Genomic DNA, 20642 nt, shown 5'->3' on the forward strand with positions numbered 1-20642 from the left:
CACACGTTATAGTTAGGAATTAGCATTTAAAAAACCTTGCAAATTCACTTAAAAAACCATAGGTTTCACACATGTTATAGTTAGGTGGATATTTCTCTCGTAAAAAACCAATTAAATTCCCCGTTATAGTTAGTTCAGATAACTATAACTCGAGCGTCCGCCACTCTATCACAAGGATGATATCATCAGTGATGTCATGAGTGATGCCACTGACCATGTCATGAGTGATGTAATATGTGACGTCATCAGCAGTGGATTGCGGTCGCGCGGGTTTGTACGAGTGAAATGTCCAACTAACTATAACGTTCCTGAAACCTGTGGTTTTTTCAGTTAATATATATATATATATATATATATATATATATATATATATATATATATATATATGTAGAAATTGCTGCTTTTCACCAAACAACCTTCGTACGAATTTTCTTTTTCGGCAAGCAGACACGGACCAAATTTTCGGTGCTTACGATAGCTGTTTAATGTTGGCCATTATGCGTTTCGGTCCTGGAAGAACCTTGATCACATGACAACGCCATCAGTGTTGACTTTTAAATCGCTACATTTTGCATGTGATTGCTAATGCGTGATAGACATAGAAGGCAAGTTTAACATACTCTCATTGATTTCAAATGTCGCTCACTGTTTTGTTTCCAATAACATATGTATAAATACTGATAATCACAATATCAAATGTCAAATCACAACCAAAAAGGAGATTGTCACAATTTGATGTAAAAGGTTAAAAAGTATTGTTAAATAAATAAATAACCTTAACCGCTTCGCTGCCAGGCCTTTTCCCCCTCCTGTGCCACGCCCTTTTTTGGCTTTTTGGGGTAGTGCGCGCTGAGGCCTCTGTAACTTTTTGACCACATAAGGTATCCACGCCAAATTTGCGTCCTTTTCTTCCAACATCATGGGGATTCTGAAGGTACTCAGGGTTTGTGGATTCCCCTGGAGGGGTCACAGAAATGAGCCAAAATACAGCAAATATTAGGTTATTTTTGGGAAAATGGGAAAAACGGGCTGCAAATGAAAGCATCTGGGTTTTTCCCTGCAAATGTTATCAAAAAAGGGTTTGTGGGGCTGAAATCACCATTTTCCCAGCTTTTAGGGGATACCAGACTTTTGTCAGAAACCCAACATTTTTTACACAGTTTTGGCATTTTTCTGGGACATAGCCTATTTTTGCTATTTTTTGTGCTTTCAACCTCCTTCCAGTTAATGCTAGAAATGGGTACAAAAGCAATAATGGATCCTGGAAAGCTATACATTTTAGAGAAGTAGATACAATTCTGAATTCAGCAAGGGGTCATTTGTGTAGATCCATCAAGGTTTCTTTATAGAAACTAACAGTTAAATATAGGATAAATTGAAAATTTGTTGAAACAAAACGCCTTTTGTGTCAACGTTTTCACCTGGAACTTCTTCTAATTTTGACAGCTTTTTGAAAGCAATATACCGTTACATCCGCTGGACATTACTGGTTGTGGGGATATATAGAACTTGTAGGTTCACCAAGAACCCGACGAACTCAGAGCCAAAAACTGAGCAGCAACTTGCAATGTTTTTTTATTATGTACCGGGCATATAGTAATTACTCTGTAAAAATGTGTACATGGAAAAATCGGTATGAAAGACACCTATGTATTTCTGAAATGGGAACAAAATATAGAGTTTAGAAACAGTAGATATTTGCACATTTCCGAAATTGGGATACTCATACTAGCATGAGAATTATCAGTCATTTTTTAGACTGACTTCTTTTTTACACAATGTCTTTCATTTGGAAGGCAGAAATGCATCGAAAGTCAATAGGTAATAACAGTTCCTTTACAAATCTGAATTACCCTAAGTCTCCCGATAAAAATGGTACCTCACTTGTAGGGGTAGGCATAGTGCCCACGACAGGAAATGGCTCAAAACCCAACGTGAACACACCATATTTTCACAATGCAAAATTACCCTTTTTTAGCAAAGTGCCTAGCTGTAGTTTTTTAACCCTAGCTCTGCCGGTGCCTAGGGAAACCTAGCAAACCTATACATTTTTTAAAACTAGACACCCAGGGGAATCCAGGATGGGGTGACTTGACTGCCTCCCACCGGGTTCTGTTAACCAGAATCCCTTGCAAACCTAAAAAATTGCCAAAAAAAACACCTTTTCCCCACATTTCTCTGGTGGAAAGTTCTGGAATCTGCGTGGATCCACAAATTTCCACCCACCCGGCGTTCCCCAAAGTCTTCTGAGAAAAATGGTACCTCACTTGTGTGGGTCAGCCTAGTGCCCGCGACAGGAAACGGCGCAAAACATGACGTGAACACACCTCAATTTTGTTGCAAAAAATGACCCTTTTTAGGCAAAGTGCCTAGCTGTAGTTTTTGAACCATAGCTCTGCCGGCACCTAGGGAAACCTAGCAAACCTATACATTTTTGAAAACTAGACACCCAGGGGAATCCAGGATGGGGTGACTTGACTGCCTCCCACCAGGTTCTGTTACCCAGAATCCCTTGCAAACCTAAAAAATTGCCAAAAAAAACACATTTTCCCCACATTTCTTTGGTGGAAAGTTCTGGAATCTGCGTGGATCCACAAATTTCCACCCACCCCGCGTTCCCAAAGTCTTCCGAGAAAAATGGTACCTCTCTTGTGTGGGTCGGCCTAGTGCCCACGACAGGAAACGGCGCAAAACGTAACGTGGACACACCTCAATTTCACAGCGAAAAATGACCCTTTTTTGGCAAAGTGCCTAGCTGTAGTTTTTGAACCATAGCTCTGCCGTCACCTAGGGAAACCTAGCAAACCTATACATTTGTGAAAGCTAGTCATCCATGGGAATCCAGGATGGGGTGACTTGACTGCCTCCCACCAGGTTCTGTTACCCAGAATCCCTTGCAAACCTAAAAAATTGCCAAAAAAACACATTTTCTCCACATTTCTCTGGTGGAAATTTCTGGAATCTGCGTGGATCCACAAATTTCCACCCACCCCGCGTTCCCAAAGTCTTCCGAGAAAAATGGTACCTCTCTTGTGTGGGTCGGCCTAGTGCCCACGACAGGAAACGGCGCAAAACGTAACGTGGACACACCTCAATTTCACAGCGAAAAATGACCCTTTTTTGGCAAAGTGCCTAGCTGTAGTTTTTGAACCATAGCTCTGCCGTCACCTAGGTCTCCATTCTGGGTAAGGAAACGTTGGGGGATCCACGCAAGCCATACCTCCCTGGAATCCCCCGGGTGTCTAGTTTTCAGAAATGTGTGGGTTTGGTAGGATCCCCTAGGTGGCCGCCGAGCACCGGGCCAAAAACCCAGGTGACCCTCCTTGCAAAACCAGGTCATTTTGAGGTAGGCAATTTTCATGCCGCCTCACTACATTTTGGGCCCTTGCCTGTCGCGGGTACTTGGGCCTCCCACACGAGTGAGGCACTGTTTTTATCGGGAGACCCGGGGGAACGCTGGGTGGTAGGAAATTTGTGTCAGCCCGGTGATGCCACAACTTTCCCACACAAAAATGTGTGAAAAAGGTGATTTTTTTCAGCTAAATTTGAGGTTTGCAGGGCATTCTGGGTAAGGATGCGGTGGGGGATCCACGCAAGCCATACCTCCCTGGAATCCCCCGGGTGTATAGTTTTCAGAAATGTGTGGTTTTGGTAGGCTCCCCTAGGTGGCCGCCGAGCACCGGGCCAAAAACCGAGGTGACCCCCCTTGCAAAACCAGGTCGTTTTGAGGTAGGCAATTTTCATGTCGCCTCACTACGTTTTGGGCCCTTGCCTGTCGCGGGTACTTGGGCCTCCCACACGAGTGAGGAACCGTTTTTATCAGGAGACCCGGGGGAACGCTGGTTGGTAGGAAATTTGTGTCAGCCCAGTATTGCCACAATTTTCCCACACAAAAATGTGTGAAAAAGGTGATTTTTTCAGCTAAATTTGAGGTTTGCAGGGCATTCTGGGTAAGGAAACGTTGGGGGATCCACGCAAGCCATACCTCCCTGGAATCCCCCGGGTGTCTAGTTTTCAGAAATGTGTGGGTTTGGTAGGTTTCCCTAGATGGGCGCCAAGCCCGGGGCCAAAAACTCATGGGACCCCCTTTGCAAAACCAGGTTGTTTTGTGATAGATAATTTTGATGTCTCCTCAATAGGTTTTGGGCCCTTGCCTGACGCGGGAACTAGGCCTACCCACGCAAGTGAGGTACCAATTTTCTCTGAAGACCTTGGGGAACGCAGGGTGGGTGGAATTTTGTGGACCCACGGAGATTCCAGAACTTTCCACCACAGAAATGTGAGGAAAATGTGTTATTTTGGACACATTTTTAGGTTTGCAATGGATTCTGGGTAGCAGAACCTGGTGAGAGCCAGTGAAGTCACCCCATCCAGGATTCCCCTCGGTGTCTAGTTTAAAACATTTTACAGGTTTGCTAGGTTTGCCTACGTTCCAACTGCGCTAGGGCCCAAAATCCACAGTATGCACATTGCTACAAAAAAATCGGAGCCCAATGGGCTTTCTGCCGCCCTGGGGGGGGAATCGGGGAAGGGGGTTTCATCCTGATATGCCCCTAAAGGGGCAGAAAGACTGTGGCTATTTTTTGTGGGGGTGTGGGCATTGGTATGACCATTTTGGGCAGCCCCCACTCCCACGCATAAAAAAAGCCTGCGTTCCCCGGTTATAATTAGTTCATCTAACTATAACTCGCGCCCCCACAATGTACTGCTGATGACGTCACATATTACATCACTCATGGCATGGTCAGTGACATCACTGATGACATCACTGATGACATCTCAAATGACATCACTGATGGCATCATCCATGTGATAAATTGATGCATCTTCTCACACCCTAATATAACGTTTGATACACCCACTCTAAATTACAGACTGCCATTCTCAAAACCATAGAAACTACAACACCAATAACTACATACCCACGCACTGATTCTGAGGTTTACACACACATCTACTCACTCACCCGTACAGTCACTCATACTTATGGTCACTCAGTACAGAACTATCATATGCACTTATACACCTATATAGACACTCACACACCGCCACTCATCCATAGAGGTACTCACACACCTAGACAGTCATGTAAATAATTAATCACACTGCCATTTACTCACCTACACAGTTATACACACACCAGCTCAATTACTAATACAAATACTAGCACATTCTTACGCTCTTATACAATCCCTGATACAAGCACCCACTCATCCATACAGCTACTCTCACAATCACACACTCTCACTTATAGCCATTTATATACTCCAACACACATATATACTGCCTTTCACATATGTAGTTACTCACACATGTACCACTGATATATACATTCACTCACTAACACACTTATACACACACTCACCCACCCATACAGTCCATCACAGATGCACTCTTGAAACCATGCACCCAGTGAATCACCCACTCACACATCTATGCACAGTCACACACACCCTACCCACACAAACACTCAGGAACTCATACAGATACTCAGAGAACCTATCAATAACTCATATAGACACTCATGTAGCTATTCACAAACCCATGCAGCCGCTTACACACCAACAGACAGACGGATACAGACATTCACACAGTTTAGTCACTAACCCATGCATTCAGTAAGATACATTTAATCACTCACTTATAGAGTCAGTCATGCACCTACTAAAACATCCATTCAGACACTTATACACCCACTCATTCTTCAATACGCCTTTCCCTATATATATTAAACATATTTAAACTTTACAGAAACACACAGTCATTGCATGATGTCATGAGTGATGTCATCTGATATGTCATGAGTGATGTCATGAATGATGTCACTGAACATGTCATGTGTCATGTAATATGTGACATCATCATCAGTGCATTGCGAGGGCGCGAGTTATAGTTAGCTGAACTAACTAATACGGGGGAATTTCTCTGGTTTTTACGAGTGCAATGTCCAACTAACTATAACTTTCCCTAAAACCTATGGTTTTTTTCAGTGAATTTCTAAGGTTTTTTAAATGCTAATTTCTAACTATAACGTGCCTGAAATCTATGTTTTTCAGTGAATTTCAAAGGTTTTTTAAATGCTAGTTTATAACTATGCCTACAGAGGTAGGACATGTGATGAAAGAAGAAACTACGCACAGAAAAAAAAAAAAGAAATGCAGAAAGAAGCAATAGAAGTCCACAAAGACAAAGAAAAGAGCAGGAAGAAACAAGACATGTGCAGAAACAACCAACAGAGGAGCAAAAAGACGCCTTGTTCCAAAATCATCCTGTGCCCATAACTTTTACAGATGGGTACTGGTGGTAACTGACTCTGACTAACCAGGCCTAGAGCAAGTGGTATGCTAAAAGACACTTAGAAAACAGTGAAAACACCTACATGAACTAGGGAACACTATGCGTTGGGGTACCACTGTGATTAGCATGACCTCCTCTGTAAGCCCCTAGTACATAATAGGGCAGGGGGATTAAAACTACCTCTTAAAACGCACTACAGCGCGCGTTTGCACACTGGTGAAGGGAGGGGTGAGCCTGAGGTGACATGTGTGCAAACACGCCCTGTGGGGTGTTTGGGGTACTAAGTCCCCTTGAATCCTGAGGGACCCTGGGGTCCAACTAGACCACCAGGTATGTCCAGTATGTGCCAGAGAGTTGCATTGCAGAGAGGTATAAAATTGGGGCATGGCCTCGGACCACCTCTCAGCAACGCAGCTCTGTGCTGCTTATTGGTGGTACATGGTGGGCTAGTTGGCCTCAGGGGCCCTCAGGATTGAAGGGAAATTATTTCCCCAACTTAAAACGTGCCACAGGGCGTGTTTGCACACCGCACCTCAGGCCCTGTCCCCTCCCTTCACCACTGTGTAAACGCACCCTCTTGCCGTTTTAAGTTGGGAGATTAAGTCCCCTTGAATCCTGAGGGTCCCTAGGGTCCAACTAGCCCACTAGGTACCTCCAGTAAGCGCCACAGAGCTGCGTTGCAGAGAGGTGTAAAAAGGGGAACGGTCTAGACCACCTCTCTGCAACGCAGCGCAGTGGTGCTTACTGGAAGCACCTGGTGGGCTAGTTGGCCCCCAGGGGCCCTCAGGATTGAAGGGGAATTATTTCCCCAACTTAAAACGTGCCACAGGGCGTGTTTGCACATGTCACCTCAGGCCCCGTCCCCTCCCTTCACCACTGTGTAAACACGCCCTTTGGCCATTTTAAGTTGGTGGATTAAGTCCCCTTGAATCCTGAGGGTACCTAGGGTCCAACTAGCCCACTATGTACCTCCAGTAAGTGCCACAGAGCTGTGTTGCAGAGAGGTGTACAAAGGGGCACGGCCTGGACCACCTCTCTGCAACGCAGCGCAGTTGCGCTTACTGGAAGCATCTGATGGGCTAGTTGACTCCCAGGGACCTTCAGGATTGAAGGGAAATTATTTCCCCAGCTTAAAACGCGCCACAGGGCGTGTTTGCACACATCACCTCAGGCTCCGTCCCCTCCCTTCCCCACTGTGTAAACGCGCCCTGTGGCCGTTTTAAGTTGGGAGATTAAGTCCCCTTGAATCCTGAGGGTCCCTAGGGTCCAACTAGCCTACTACGTACCTCCAGTAAGCACCACAGAGCTGAGTTGCATAGAGGTGTAAAAAGGGGCACGGCCTGGACAACCTCTCTGCAAGCAACGCAGGCCTCTGTCAGTTACTAGTCCCTAGGGTCCAACTAGCCCACTAGGTACCTCCAGTAAGCGCCACAGAGCTATGTTACAGAGTGTTGTAAAAAGGGGCATGGCCTGGGCCACCTCTCTGCAACGCAGTGCAGTGGCGCTTACTGGAGGTAAGTGGTGGACTAGTTGGCCCCCAGGGACCCTCAGGATTGAAGAGGAATTAATTCACCAACTTAAAACGCGTCACAGGGTATGTTTGCACACATGGCACCTCAGGACCCGCCCCCTACCTTCACCACTGAGCAAAAACGCACCCCGTGGCGCGTTTTGAGTTTGGGGATAAAGTCCCCTTGAATCCTAATGGTCCCTGGGATCCAACAAGCTCACCAGGTACATCCAGTAAGTGCCACAGAGCTGTGCTGCAGAGAGGTGTAAAAAGGGGCGTGGCCTCTGAACACCTCTCTGTAACGCAGCTCCCTGATGCATACTGGAGGTACCTGGTAGGCTAGTTGGCCCCCAGGGACCCTCAGTATTCAAGGGGAATTAATTCCCCAACTAACAACTCGCCAGGGGGCGAGTTTGCACAATGGTGAAGTAAGGGGGCGGGGCCTTAAGGTAACATGTCTGCAAACATGCCCTGTGGCACGTTTTAAGTTGGGGAATTAATTCCTCTTCAATCCTGAGGGTCCCTGGGAGCCAACTAGCCCACCAGGTACCTCTAGTATGCTCCAGGGAGCTGCATTGCAGAGAAGTGTTCGGAGGCCACGCCCCTTTTTACAACACACTGCAACGCATCTCCATGACGCTTACAGGAAGTATCTGGTGGGCTAGTTGGCCCCCATTACAATATAAAGATTGCCCCCGGGACTTGGCCCACCCAGGGAATTAATAATAACGAAGCGCGAGCCCGCGCTTCGTTTTTTTTTCCGCGGCCGGATCCCGCGATTTCAACCAAAAAAATAATAATTTTTGGGGCCCTCGGGCTCCTTATGGTACCCCCTGAGCAGGCCTGCCTGGGGGTCAGGGTGTTTCTACCCTGACCCCTTTTAGTTTTTTGTGCGTTTGTTTTTCTCTTTTTTTGTGCCTCGGTTCTACCGAGGCACAAGATGGCTGCCAACACTTCCTGGTTTGGAGTGTTGACAGCCAATTAGCATGAAGCTCGTGATCGGGAGGGTGCGCGGATCCTCCGCGGCCATAGATATCACTATCTTTATTTCTTAATTTCTCAAAAACTACTGAACGGATTTACACCATTTTTAAAAAGGTCGCTTTCTGAGCCAAGCAGTACCTTTTTGCCAAATTTGGTGTAATTCCGTTCAGCAGTTTTTGCTATAACCATGTCTAAACTTTCCTATGGGAAATTGATTTTGTGAACTCTATTTTTTGATTTTCTTTGGAACTACTGAACGGATTTACACCATTTAAAAGAAACGTCTCTTTCTGAGCCAAAGGCTACATTTTTGCAAAATTTGGTGTAATTCCGTTCAGCAGTTCGGGCTGTAGCCTGTTCCAAACTTTCCTATGGGAAATAACAAGGAGAAAACGTGTTTGGGACCCCCTTTTTTCTCGGCCCCCGCTTGATGAATCACCCCGAAACTTTCAGGATAGGAGCTGACCAGAGTACCCCACCAGTTTTAAAAATTGCGCGAAGGTTCGTCATCCGGCGCCAAAGTTATTGGGAAAAGAATGTTACGATTTTCCTACGGTAACTAGATCCTAACTATAACTACCTACTGGCGACCGTCAGTAGGAAAATATATATATATATATATATATATATATATATATATATATATATATATATATATATATATATAAAATTCAATGAAAAAAACATAGGTTTCAGGCACGTTATAGTTAGAAATTAGAATTTAAAATACCTTAGAAATTCACTGAAAAACGATTGGTTTCAGGGATGTTATACTTAGTTGGACATTTCACAAAATAAGAGAAATTCTGCCGTTATGGTTAGTTCAGATAACTATATCTTGTGCCCCCATAATGCACTGCTGATGACATCACATATTACATCATTCATGACATGGTCAGTGACATCACTGATGACATTTCAAATGACATCACTGATGACGTCAGTGATGACATCATGCAGTGACTGTGTGTTTCTTCAAAGTTTATATACATTTTATATATAAGCCAAGGTGTATTGAAGACTGAGTGGGTTTATAAGTGTCTTGATGGATCATTTAGTAGGTGCATGACTGACTGTATAAGTGAGTGATTAAATGTGTCTTACTGAATGCAGGGGTTAGTGACTAAACTGTGTGGATGATGTCTGTATCAGTCTGTTGTTGTGAAAGCTGCTGCATGGGTTGGTCAGTAGCTACATGAGTGTCTATATGGGTTATTGATTGGTTGCCTGAGTATTTGTATGGGAGACTGTGTGTGTGTGGGTGGGTGGGTGGGAGGTGTGTGACTGTGCATAGATGTGTGAGTGATTAATTCACTGGCTGTATGGGTTCAAGAGTGCATGTGGAAACAGCTGTATGGGTGGGTGAGTGTGTGTATGGCTGTGTTGGTGAGTGAATGGATGTCTCAGTGGTACATGCCCAAGTAAATGCATATGGAAAAGGCAGTGTATGTGAGATTTGGAGTATATAAATGACTATACGTGAGAGTTAGTGATGGTGAGAGTGGCTATATGGATGAGTGTGTACTTATATTTGTGATTATATAAGAGAGTAAGTATGCTTTAGTATCTGTATGAATAAGTGAGGTGGTGTGTATATAACTGTATAGGTGAGTAAATGGGAGTGTGATTAATTGTTTGCATGAGTGACTAGGTGTGTGAGTAACTCTATGGATGAGTGGCCGTGTGTGAGTGTTTGTATAGGTGTATGAGCGCATATGATAGTGCTGTATTGATCAGTGACTACATGTGTGAGTGACTGTATGGGTGAATGAGTGCATGTGTGGGTAGACCTATGAATCAGTGAGTGCGTATGTAGTAACTGGTATTGGTGTGTCGATGGTTTTGAAAATGGTATTCTGTATTTTACAATGGGTGTATCAAAGTTTATATTAGAGTGTGAGGAGGTGCATCAGATTTTCACATGGATGATGTCATCAGTGATGTCATTTGAGATGTCATCAGTGATGTCACTGATCATGTCATGAATGATGTAATATGTGAAGACATCAGCAGTGCATTACGGGGGCGCGAGGTATAGTTAGCTGAACTAAATATAACAGCGGAATTTCTCTGGATTTGTACGAGTGAAATGTTCAACTAACTATAACGTCCCCGAAACCATTGTTTTTTTCAGGGAATTTCTAAGGTTTTTTAAATGTTAATTTCTAACCATTAGGTGCCTGAAACCTATGGTTTTTTCAGTGAATTTCTATGTTTTTTTAAATGCTAAATTCTAACTATAATATCCCTAAAACCTATGGTTTTTTCAGTGAATTTCAAAGATTTTTTAAATGCTATTTTATAACTATAACATCCCTAAAACTTTTGTTTTTTCTGTGATTTTCAAAGGTTTTTTTAAGTGATATTTTGTAAGTGTTATATGTAACAAATATTTTTAGATAGGTTTTTATTTGTTGTGAAAATAATAGAATGTTTTGGTTTTTGAAAATATATTAAAAAAAAATTTTTTAAGTGGAGTCGCGAACCAACTGTGTACCTATCTCGGTGGGTGCGCGGATACAAGCCGCCATATTGCTAAAGTCGGTTAGATGCGCACGGCTCCCTTAAAATGTTTATATTTTAAAAGTATACGTATATAGCTTTATTATGTTTATTAAAGGAATAGATTATCTAAACTAAATATTAAAATCACATATTTGTAATTGCAATAAAGGTATATTATTGATAAATATATTTTCTGAGAGTCGCAATCGATGCAGGTTTGGTTTGCGATGGGACCACGGTTTCTGGACCTGTGTTACGTCACGAACGTATGCGGTCGCGCCGGGTGCGCGAATCCCGTAAAATGTTTATCGTTTAAAAGTATATATATATAACTTTAATACGTGTATTATAGGAAGAGTTTATCTAAACTAAATAGAAAAATCATATATTTCTAATTGGAATAAAGTTATATTATTGTTAAATATATTTTGCACCTGGTGCGTGACCCCACGTGATTTGAAAAGAAAGCATCTTATTGGTCTACAAGGTTTTGTTTCTAGATTGTGTTGTGTTTGCTAGCTACCTTGTACCTTTTTTGGTGTTTTTTCATCTAAAAAATGGCTTCTTCAACTGATGTCAACTTGGTAACAGAGGAAGAAGAAGAGATTCAGTAAAAAAGAAAGAATCTATTGTTTGGGTCTTCTTCAGAATTCCTGATGGGGAGAAGAAGGTCAATGCTAGAAAAGTAAGCTGCACTCTATGCCCGAGCGTGCTCTCACGCGGAAGTGAAAAAAAATATTCCAGTGGCACGTCCAGCATGCTCAAACATCTCCAGACACTACATCCTCGGCATCTGGCCAGCGAACAACATCGTCGCGCCCAGGCTGCTGGACCAGGCACCTCTGGAGTAAACCGTGGACCTGACATCCATCTAGAGTTCACTAATCTAAAAACAAGTTTGCATCAAGTGCAACGCTATAGTGTGTTTCGGCAAGCAGTCTGTTCATGCTGTTGTTTCTGCCACAAGAAACCACAAATGTTAATTTTTTTTGTTGTTGCATTTTTTCTTGCTATGACTGTTTAGTTGCAAAGTTGGACACTTTATTCTGTTGTTTTTCCTTTTTTTTAAAAAAACACCCACAAAAATTACCAAATAGTTAAAAAACACAAAAAAAGTATAACATTGAAAAAGAAGAAAAAAAACGGTTCTGTTCAGAACCACCTAGTCTGTTTAAAAAAGAGCAATAAGTGTATGGTACTGCCTGGATGATTGCATGGGTACATTGTAGAGCTTGAGTGATTGAAAGAGTGCATGGGTAGTGCATAATTGATTGCATGAGTGCATCACTAGTGCTTGTGTGATTGGATGAGTGCATTGGTAGTGCCTGGGTGATTCCATGAGTACATGGGTAGTCCCTGTGTGATTGGACAAGCGCATGGGTAATGCCTGACTGACTGCATGAGTACATGGATAGTGCCTTGTGATTGGATGAGTGTATGGGTAATGCTTGGCTGATTGAATGAGTGCGTGGGTAGTGCTTGCATGATTCAATGAGTGTATGGGTAATGCCTGGCTGATTGTATGAGTGCATGGGTAGTGCCTGCCTGATTACATGAGTGCATAGAAAATATGTGGTGATTGCATAAGTGCATGCGTAGTGCCTGCGTGACTGGACGAGTGCATGAGTAATACTTTGGTGGATGCATGGGTAGTGAATAGAGGATTGTAGCAGTGCATGTGTTAGTGACTGGGTGATTGCATGAGCACTGAGTGGATGATTAGAATACCGCAAGGAGAATGTGTGGTGAATTTATAAGTGCTTGGATATTGGCGGAGTGTTTGGATTAGTGCATGGTAGTGGCAGGGTGACTGGAGGAGTGCACAGGGAGTGATAGGGTGATTACTGGACTGCATGGGTACTACCAGGGGAATTGAAGGAGCAAATGATAAGTGTGTAGGTGGTTAGAGGACTACATGGGTAGTAGCAGGGATTGTAGCATTGCATGTGTTAGTGCCTGGATCATTGCATGAGTACATGGGTACTGACTTGATGATTAGAGTACTGTGAGGAGAGTGCCTGAGGGGATTTATACGTGCTTGGGTTTTGGCAGAGAGATTGGATAAGGACATGGGCCTGGCTGGCTAACTGGAGGAGTTCATAGGTAGTAACAGGGAGATTACTAAACTGTATAGGTAGCACTCAAAGGCAGATTGTTTGGATTAGTACATGTAATGGCTGGGTGACTGGAGGATTGCACAGGGAGTGAAAGTGTGATTGCTGGACTGCATGGGTACAACCTGGGTAATTGGAGGAGTAAATCAGTAGTGTGTAGGTGGTTAGAGGACTGCATGGATAGTGCACATGTGATTGTAGCACTGCATGTGTTAGTGCCTGGGTCATTGCATGAGTACATGAGTTCTGACTGGATGATTAGAATACTGTAAGGAGAGTGCATGGTGAATTTATAAGTGCTTGGGTTTTGGCAGAATGATTGGATAAGGACATGGGACTGGCTGGGTAATTGGAAGAGTGTATAGGTAGTAACATGGAGATTACTAAACTGTATAGGTAGCACTCAAAGGATTGTAGAAGTGCATGAGTTCATGCCTGGGTAAATGTATGATTATGTGGGAACTGACTGGATGATTAGAGTACTGCAAAGAGAGTGCATTGTGAATTTATAACTGCTTGTGTTTTGGCGCAGTGATTGGATTAGTACATGGTAGTGGCTGGGTGAATGGAGGAGTGCACGGGGAGTGACAGTGTGATTGCTGGCCTGCATGGGTACTACCTGGTTAATTGGAGGAGTAAATCAGTAGCTGGTTACAGGACTGCATGGATAGTGCACATGTGATTGTAGCACTGCATGTGTTAGTGCCTGGGTCATTGCATGACTACATGGATAGCAACTGGATACTTAGAGTGCTGCAAGGAGAGTGCATGGTGAATTTATAAGTTCGTGGGTTTTGGCAGAGTGATTGGATAAGGACATGGGACTGGTTGGGTGACTCGAGGTGTGCATTGGGAATGACACAGTGATTGCTGGACTGCATGGGTAGTACCTGGGGAATTTAAGATGTGAATGAACAGTCTCTAGGTGGTTAAAGGACTGTATGGATACTGCAGAGGTGAATGTAGTAGTGCATGGATAGTGTTTATGTTACTTAATCTTACCTTTACAATGGTAGATATGAACGTTTCAGAACTTTGCATCACAAATATTAGGTATGAATTTGGTAATTCATTAGGTAACCGATATTTGAAAACCAAATGGGCATCATTACAATGTGTCGATCCTTTATTGCACTTTAAATAGACAGTGTGGTGTCCAGATGTCGTAGAAGGTCCATCGTGGAAAATAATTGCTACTGCCATGAAAGTTCTTCCTGATATTGATAGTTGACTTGCTATAAAATTATTAATTAAAGTTTCCAATTTTCTTCCATCTGCTCCACAACATTGTATCATTAAAATATTATATTGTCAAAATCTTTCTATAAATAATGTTGATAACATTTCTGATTTGCAGTGACTACACTCCATATTTTGAATAGCTGATTTAACTAATTTGTTAAAAGACACTGTTTTACAATCTGGTATTGTCAAATATATGAATCTTTTAGTTTTTATCTTATTGGTAGAAGTGAATATACAATTTTCACATTCATGTTCCCATCTATAATGAAGTCCAAACAGATTTTCAATTTGTATTCCTTCATCTTCGAATACTGCAAGCATAAACTTTAGAAATTCCTGAGCATCTTGTTGCACATTCTGTGTAAATTGTGAAGAACCAGAACATATCTCCAGAAGATTCCGAATACCAGAAGCACTTTGGATTTTAGTTTTATCAGTTCTCAATATTTAAAAAATTGAATGCAACAAGGAACAAAACATTTTTTCATGATTCTCCGTAATTTGTTGTTGATTTTCTAAAAAAAATACGATGTTCCCAACTACATTAGAATGGCAGTTGATACCTGAACTGTTTCTAACTGATAGCCAACAATCTCTTCAACAGTGTCCTTTTTTTCTTTTTGTTTGGAATCTCAAAATTGTCTTGATGTTTTTTCTTCTTTCCAACCTCACTACAGAGTTTCTCATATGTTCATTTTCGACCTACTACACGCTTTTCATACACAGGATAGTCACCTAAATTGGAAGCATACAGTATTCTTAACCGATTATTCTCTCTTACACAATTTGCATCTGCACGTATCTTTCTCTCATCAAAATCAATCAAATACAATCCAGATAAAGTTCGGACTCGGGACAATGCAACATATGCCATACCCTCTTTAAACACGGTACTTTAAATGTTTACCAAAGCACTGTCTACACTTAAACCTTGTGATTTATGAATGGTCACCGCATATGCTAAAGAAAGAAGAAACTGTTTTATACGAACATACAAATCTTTAACAAGCAAAAACGAACAGTACGATGAGCAATCTCTTTTACTTCTTCAATCTGATCAAACTTGATCTTCAAAAATTCAATTCCATCTCTATTTTGATAATTAACAAAATCAACAACTTTTCCCATAGCTCCATTTACTAAACCTTTTTCCACATCCAAATTACGCCGTAAAATTACCTGACAGTTTTCACATACATATAAATTATTTTCTAAACCAGCAGTTTTAGATATAGATTTTTCCAAAAATCCAATTTTGTTTTTAATTTTTCTGACAAAATGATAGTAATTCCTTCATGCTCTATTTTATCAATGGCTTCCATTTTTATTATTGGTTGTTTTTCCAGCTTTAAAAGTTCTACATTGAATGTAGAACATGAAAAAGGGGGTGGGAGCACACTGACTTCACATCGCAGCGTCATTACCTCTGAGCATCGTGGTAGATGTAGTTCATTGTTTTTGGCACAGGACAAAGTTCGAAAAGTTTCTTGGCTCAATACCATAATTTTCAAAGCGTATCCCTAGACACGTGTTTCTGGATTTCTCCGTCATCAGTAGGGAAAAAATAGTAGGTTGCTGGACATTCTGCCGCATAATTTTCTCAGGCACAATTCCACTCTGGGCTGCAGGTGCTCCCAAGCTCGTCAGCTCAAGCGGCTCGAGGGAGCCTTTTAAATTATGAAAAAGGGGGTGGGAGCACACTGACTTCACATCGCAGCGTCATTACCTCTGAGCATCGTGGTAGATGTAGTTCATTGTTTTAGGCACAGGACAAAGTTCGAAAAGTTTCTTGGCTCAATACCATAATTTTCAAAGCTTATCCCTAGACACGTGTTTCTGGATTTCTCCGTCATCAGTAGGGAAAAAATAGTAGGTTGCTGGACATGCTGCCGCTTAATTTTCTCAGGCACAATTCCACTCTGGGCATGCAGGCGCTCCCAAGCTCGACAGCTCAAGCGGCTCGAGGGAGCCTTTTAAATTATGAAAAAGGGGGTGGGAGCACACTGACTTCACATTGCAGCGTCATTACCTCTGAGCATCGTGGTAGATGTAGTTCATTGTTTTTGGCACCGGACAAAGTTCGAAAAATTTCTTGGCTCAATACCATAATTTTCAAAAGCGTATCCCTAGACACGTGTTTCTGGATTTCTCCGTCATCAGTAGGGAAAAAATAGTAGGTTTCTGGACATGCTGCCGCTTAATTTTCTCAGGCACAATTCCACTCTGGGCATGCAGGCGCTCCCAAGCTCATCAGCTCAATCGGCTCGAGGGAGCCTTTTAACTTATGAAAAAGGGGGTGGGAGCACACTGACTTCACATCGCAGCGTCATTACCTCTGAGCATCGTGGTAGATGTAGTTCATTGTTTTTGGCACAGGACAAAGTTCGAAAAGTTTCTTGGCTCAATAGCATAATTTTCAAAAGCGTATCCCTAGACACGTGTTTCTGGATTTCTCCGTCATCAGTAGGGAAAAAATAGTAGGTTGCTGGACATGCTGGTGCTTAATTTTCTCAGGCACAATTCCACTCTGGGCATGCAGGCGCTCCCAAGCTCGTCAGCTCAAACGGCTCGAGGGAGCCTTTTAACTTATGAAAAAGGGGGTGGGAGCACACTGACTTCACATCGCAGCGTCATTACCTCTGAGCATCGTGGTAGATGTAGTTCATTGTTTTTGGCACAGGACAAAGTTCGAAAAGTTTCTTGGCTCAATACCATAATTTTCAAAGCGTATCCCTAGACACTTGTTTCTGGATTTCTCCGTCATCAGTAGGGAAAAATAGTAGGTTGCTGGACATGCTGCCGCTTAATTTTCACAGGCACAATTCCACTCTGGGCATGGAGGCACTCCCAAGCTCGTCAGCTGAAGCGGCTCGAGGGAGCCTTTTAAATTATGAAAAAGGGGGTGGGAGCACACTGACTTCACATCGCAGCGTCATTACCTCTGAGCATTGTGGTAGATGTAGTTCATTGTTTTTGGTACAGGACAAAGTTCGAAAAGTTTCTTGGCTCAATACCATAATTTTCAAAGCGTATCCCTAGACACGTGTTTCTGGATTTCTCCGTCATCAGTAGGGAAAAAATAGTAGGTTGCTGGACATGCTGCCGCTTAATTTTCTCAGGCACAATTCCACTCTGGGCATGCAGGCGCTCCCAAGCTCGTCAGGTCAAGCAGCTCGAGGGAGCCATTGTTTTTGGCACAGGACAAAGTTCGAAAATCCAGAAACACTTGTCTAGGGATACGCTTTTGAAAATTATGGTATTGAGCCAAGAAACTTTTCGAACTTTGTCCTGTGCCAAAAACAATGAACTACATCTACCACGATGCTCAGAGGTAATGACGCTGCGATGTGAAGTCAGTGTGCTCCCACCCCCTTTTTCATAAGTTAAAAGGCTCCCTCGAGCCGATTGAGGTGACGAGCTTGGGAGCGCCTGCATGCCCAGAGTGGAATTGTGCCTGAGAAAATTAAGCGGCAGCATGTCCAGCAACCTACTATTTTTTCCCTACTGATGACGGAGAAATTCCAGAAACACGTGTCTAGGGATACGCTTTGAAAATTATGGTATTGAGCCAAGAAACTTTTCGAACTTTGTCCTGTGCCTAAAACAATGAACTACATCTACCACGATGCTCAGAGGTAATGACGCTGCGATGTGAAGTCAGTGTGCTCCCACCCCCTTTTTCATAATTTAAAAGGCTCCCTCGAGCCGCTTGAGCTGACGAGCTTGGGAGCGCCTGCATGCCCAGAGTGGAATTGTGCCTGAGAAAATTAAGCGGCAGCATGTCCAGCAACCTACTATTTTTTCCCTACTGATGACGGAGAAATCCAGCAACACGTGTCTACGGATACGCTTTGAAAATTATGGTATTGAGCCAAGAAACTTTTCGAACTTTGTTCTGTGCCAAAAACAATGAACTACATCTACCACGATGCTCAGAGGTAATGACGCTACGATGTGAAGTCAGTGTGCTCCCACCCCCTTTTTCATAATTTAAAAGGCTCCCTCGAGCCGCTTGAGCTGACGAGCTTGGGAGCGCCTGCAGCCCAGAGTGGAATTGTGCCTGAGAAAATTAAGCGGCAGCATGTCCAGCAACCTACTATTTTTTCCCTACTGATGACGGAGAAATCCAGAAACACGTGTCTAGGGATACGCTTTTGAAAATTATGGTATTGAGCCAAGAAACTTTTCGAACTTTGTCCTGTGCCAAAAACAATGAACTACATCTACCACGATGCTCAGAGGTAATGACGCTGCGATGTGAAGTCAGTGTGCTCCCACCCCATTTTTCATAAGTTAAAAGGCTCCCTCGAGCCGATTGAGCTGACGAGCTTGGGAGCGCCTGCATGCCCAGAGTGGAATTGTGCCTGAGAAAATTGAGCGGCAGCATGTCCAGCAACCTACTTTTTTTTCCCTACTGATGACGGAGAAATCCAGAAACACGTGTCTAGGGATACGCTTTGAAAATTATGGTATTGAGCCAAGAAACTTTTCGAACTTTGTCCTGTGCCTAAAACAATGAACTACATCTACCACGATGCTCAGAGGTAATGACGCTGCGATGTGAAGTCAGTGTGCTCCCACCCCCTTTTTCATAATTTAAAAGGCTCCCTCGAGCCGCTTGAGCTGACGAGCTTGGGAGCGCCTGCATGCCCAGAGTGGAATTGTGCCTGAGAAAATTAAGCGGCAGCATGTCCAGCAACCTACTATTTTTTCCCTACTGATGACGGAGAAATCCAGCAACACGTGTCTACGGATACGCTTTGAAAATTATGGTATTGAGCCAAGAAACTTTTCGAACTTTGTTCTGTGCCAAAAACCATGAACTACATCTACCACGATGCTCAGAGGTAATGACGCTGCGATGTGAAGTCAGTGTGCCCCCACCCCCTTTTTCATAATTTAAAAGGCTCCCTCGAGCCGCTTGAGCTGACGAGCTTGGGAGCGCCTGCAGCCCAGAGTGGAATTGTGCCTGAGAAAATTAAGCGGCAGCATGTCCAGCAACCTACTATTTTTTCCCTACTGATGACGGAGAAATCCAGAAACACGTGTCTAGGGATACGCTTTTGAAAATTATGGTATTGAGCCAAGAAACTTTTCGAACTTTGTCCTGTGCCAAAAACAATGAACTACATCTACCACGATGCTCAGAGGTAATGACGCTGCGATGTGAAGTCAGTGTGCTCCCACCCCCTTTTTCATAAGTTAAAAGGCTCCCTCGAGCCGATTGAGCTGACGAGCTTGGGAGCGCCTGCATGCCCAGAGTGGAATTGTGCCTGAGAAAATTAAGCGGCAGCATGTCCAGCAACCTACTATTTTTTCCCTACTGATGACGGAGAAATCCAGAAACACGTGTCTAGGGATACGCTTTTGAAAATTATGGTATTGAGCCAAGAAACTTTTCGAACTTTGTCCTGTGCCAAAAACAATGAACTACATCTACCATGATGCTCAGAGGTAATGACGCTGCGATGTTAAGTCAGTGTGCTCCCACCCCCTTTTTCATAAGTTAAAAGGCTCCCTCGAGCCGATTGAGCTGACGAGCTTGGGAGCGCCTGCATGCCCAGAGTGGAATTGTGCCTGAGAAAATTAAGCGGCAGCATGTCCAGCAACCTACTATTTTTTCCCTACTGATGACGGAGAAATCCAGCAACACGTGTCTACGGATACGCTTTGAAAATTATGGTATTGAGCCAAGAAACTTTTCGAACTTTGTTCTGTGCCAAAAACAATGAACTACATCTACTACGATGCTCAGAGGTAATGACGCTGCGATGTGAAGTCAGTGTGCTCCCACCCCCTTTTTCATAAGTTAAAAGGCTCCCTCGAGCCGATTGAGCTGACGAGTTTGGGAGCGCCTGCATGCCCAGAGTGGAATTGTGCCTGAGAAAATTAAGAGGCAGCATGTCCAGCAACCTACTATTTTTTCCCTACTGATGATGGAGAAATCCAGAAACACGTGTCTAGGGATACGCTTTTGAAAATTATGG

The sequence above is a fragment of the Triturus cristatus genome, chromosome 2_2 (assembly GCF_964204655.1).
Source record: "Triturus cristatus chromosome 2_2, aTriCri1.1, whole genome shotgun sequence".
NCBI classification, from domain to species: domain Eukaryota; kingdom Metazoa; phylum Chordata; class Amphibia; order Caudata; family Salamandridae; genus Triturus; species Triturus cristatus.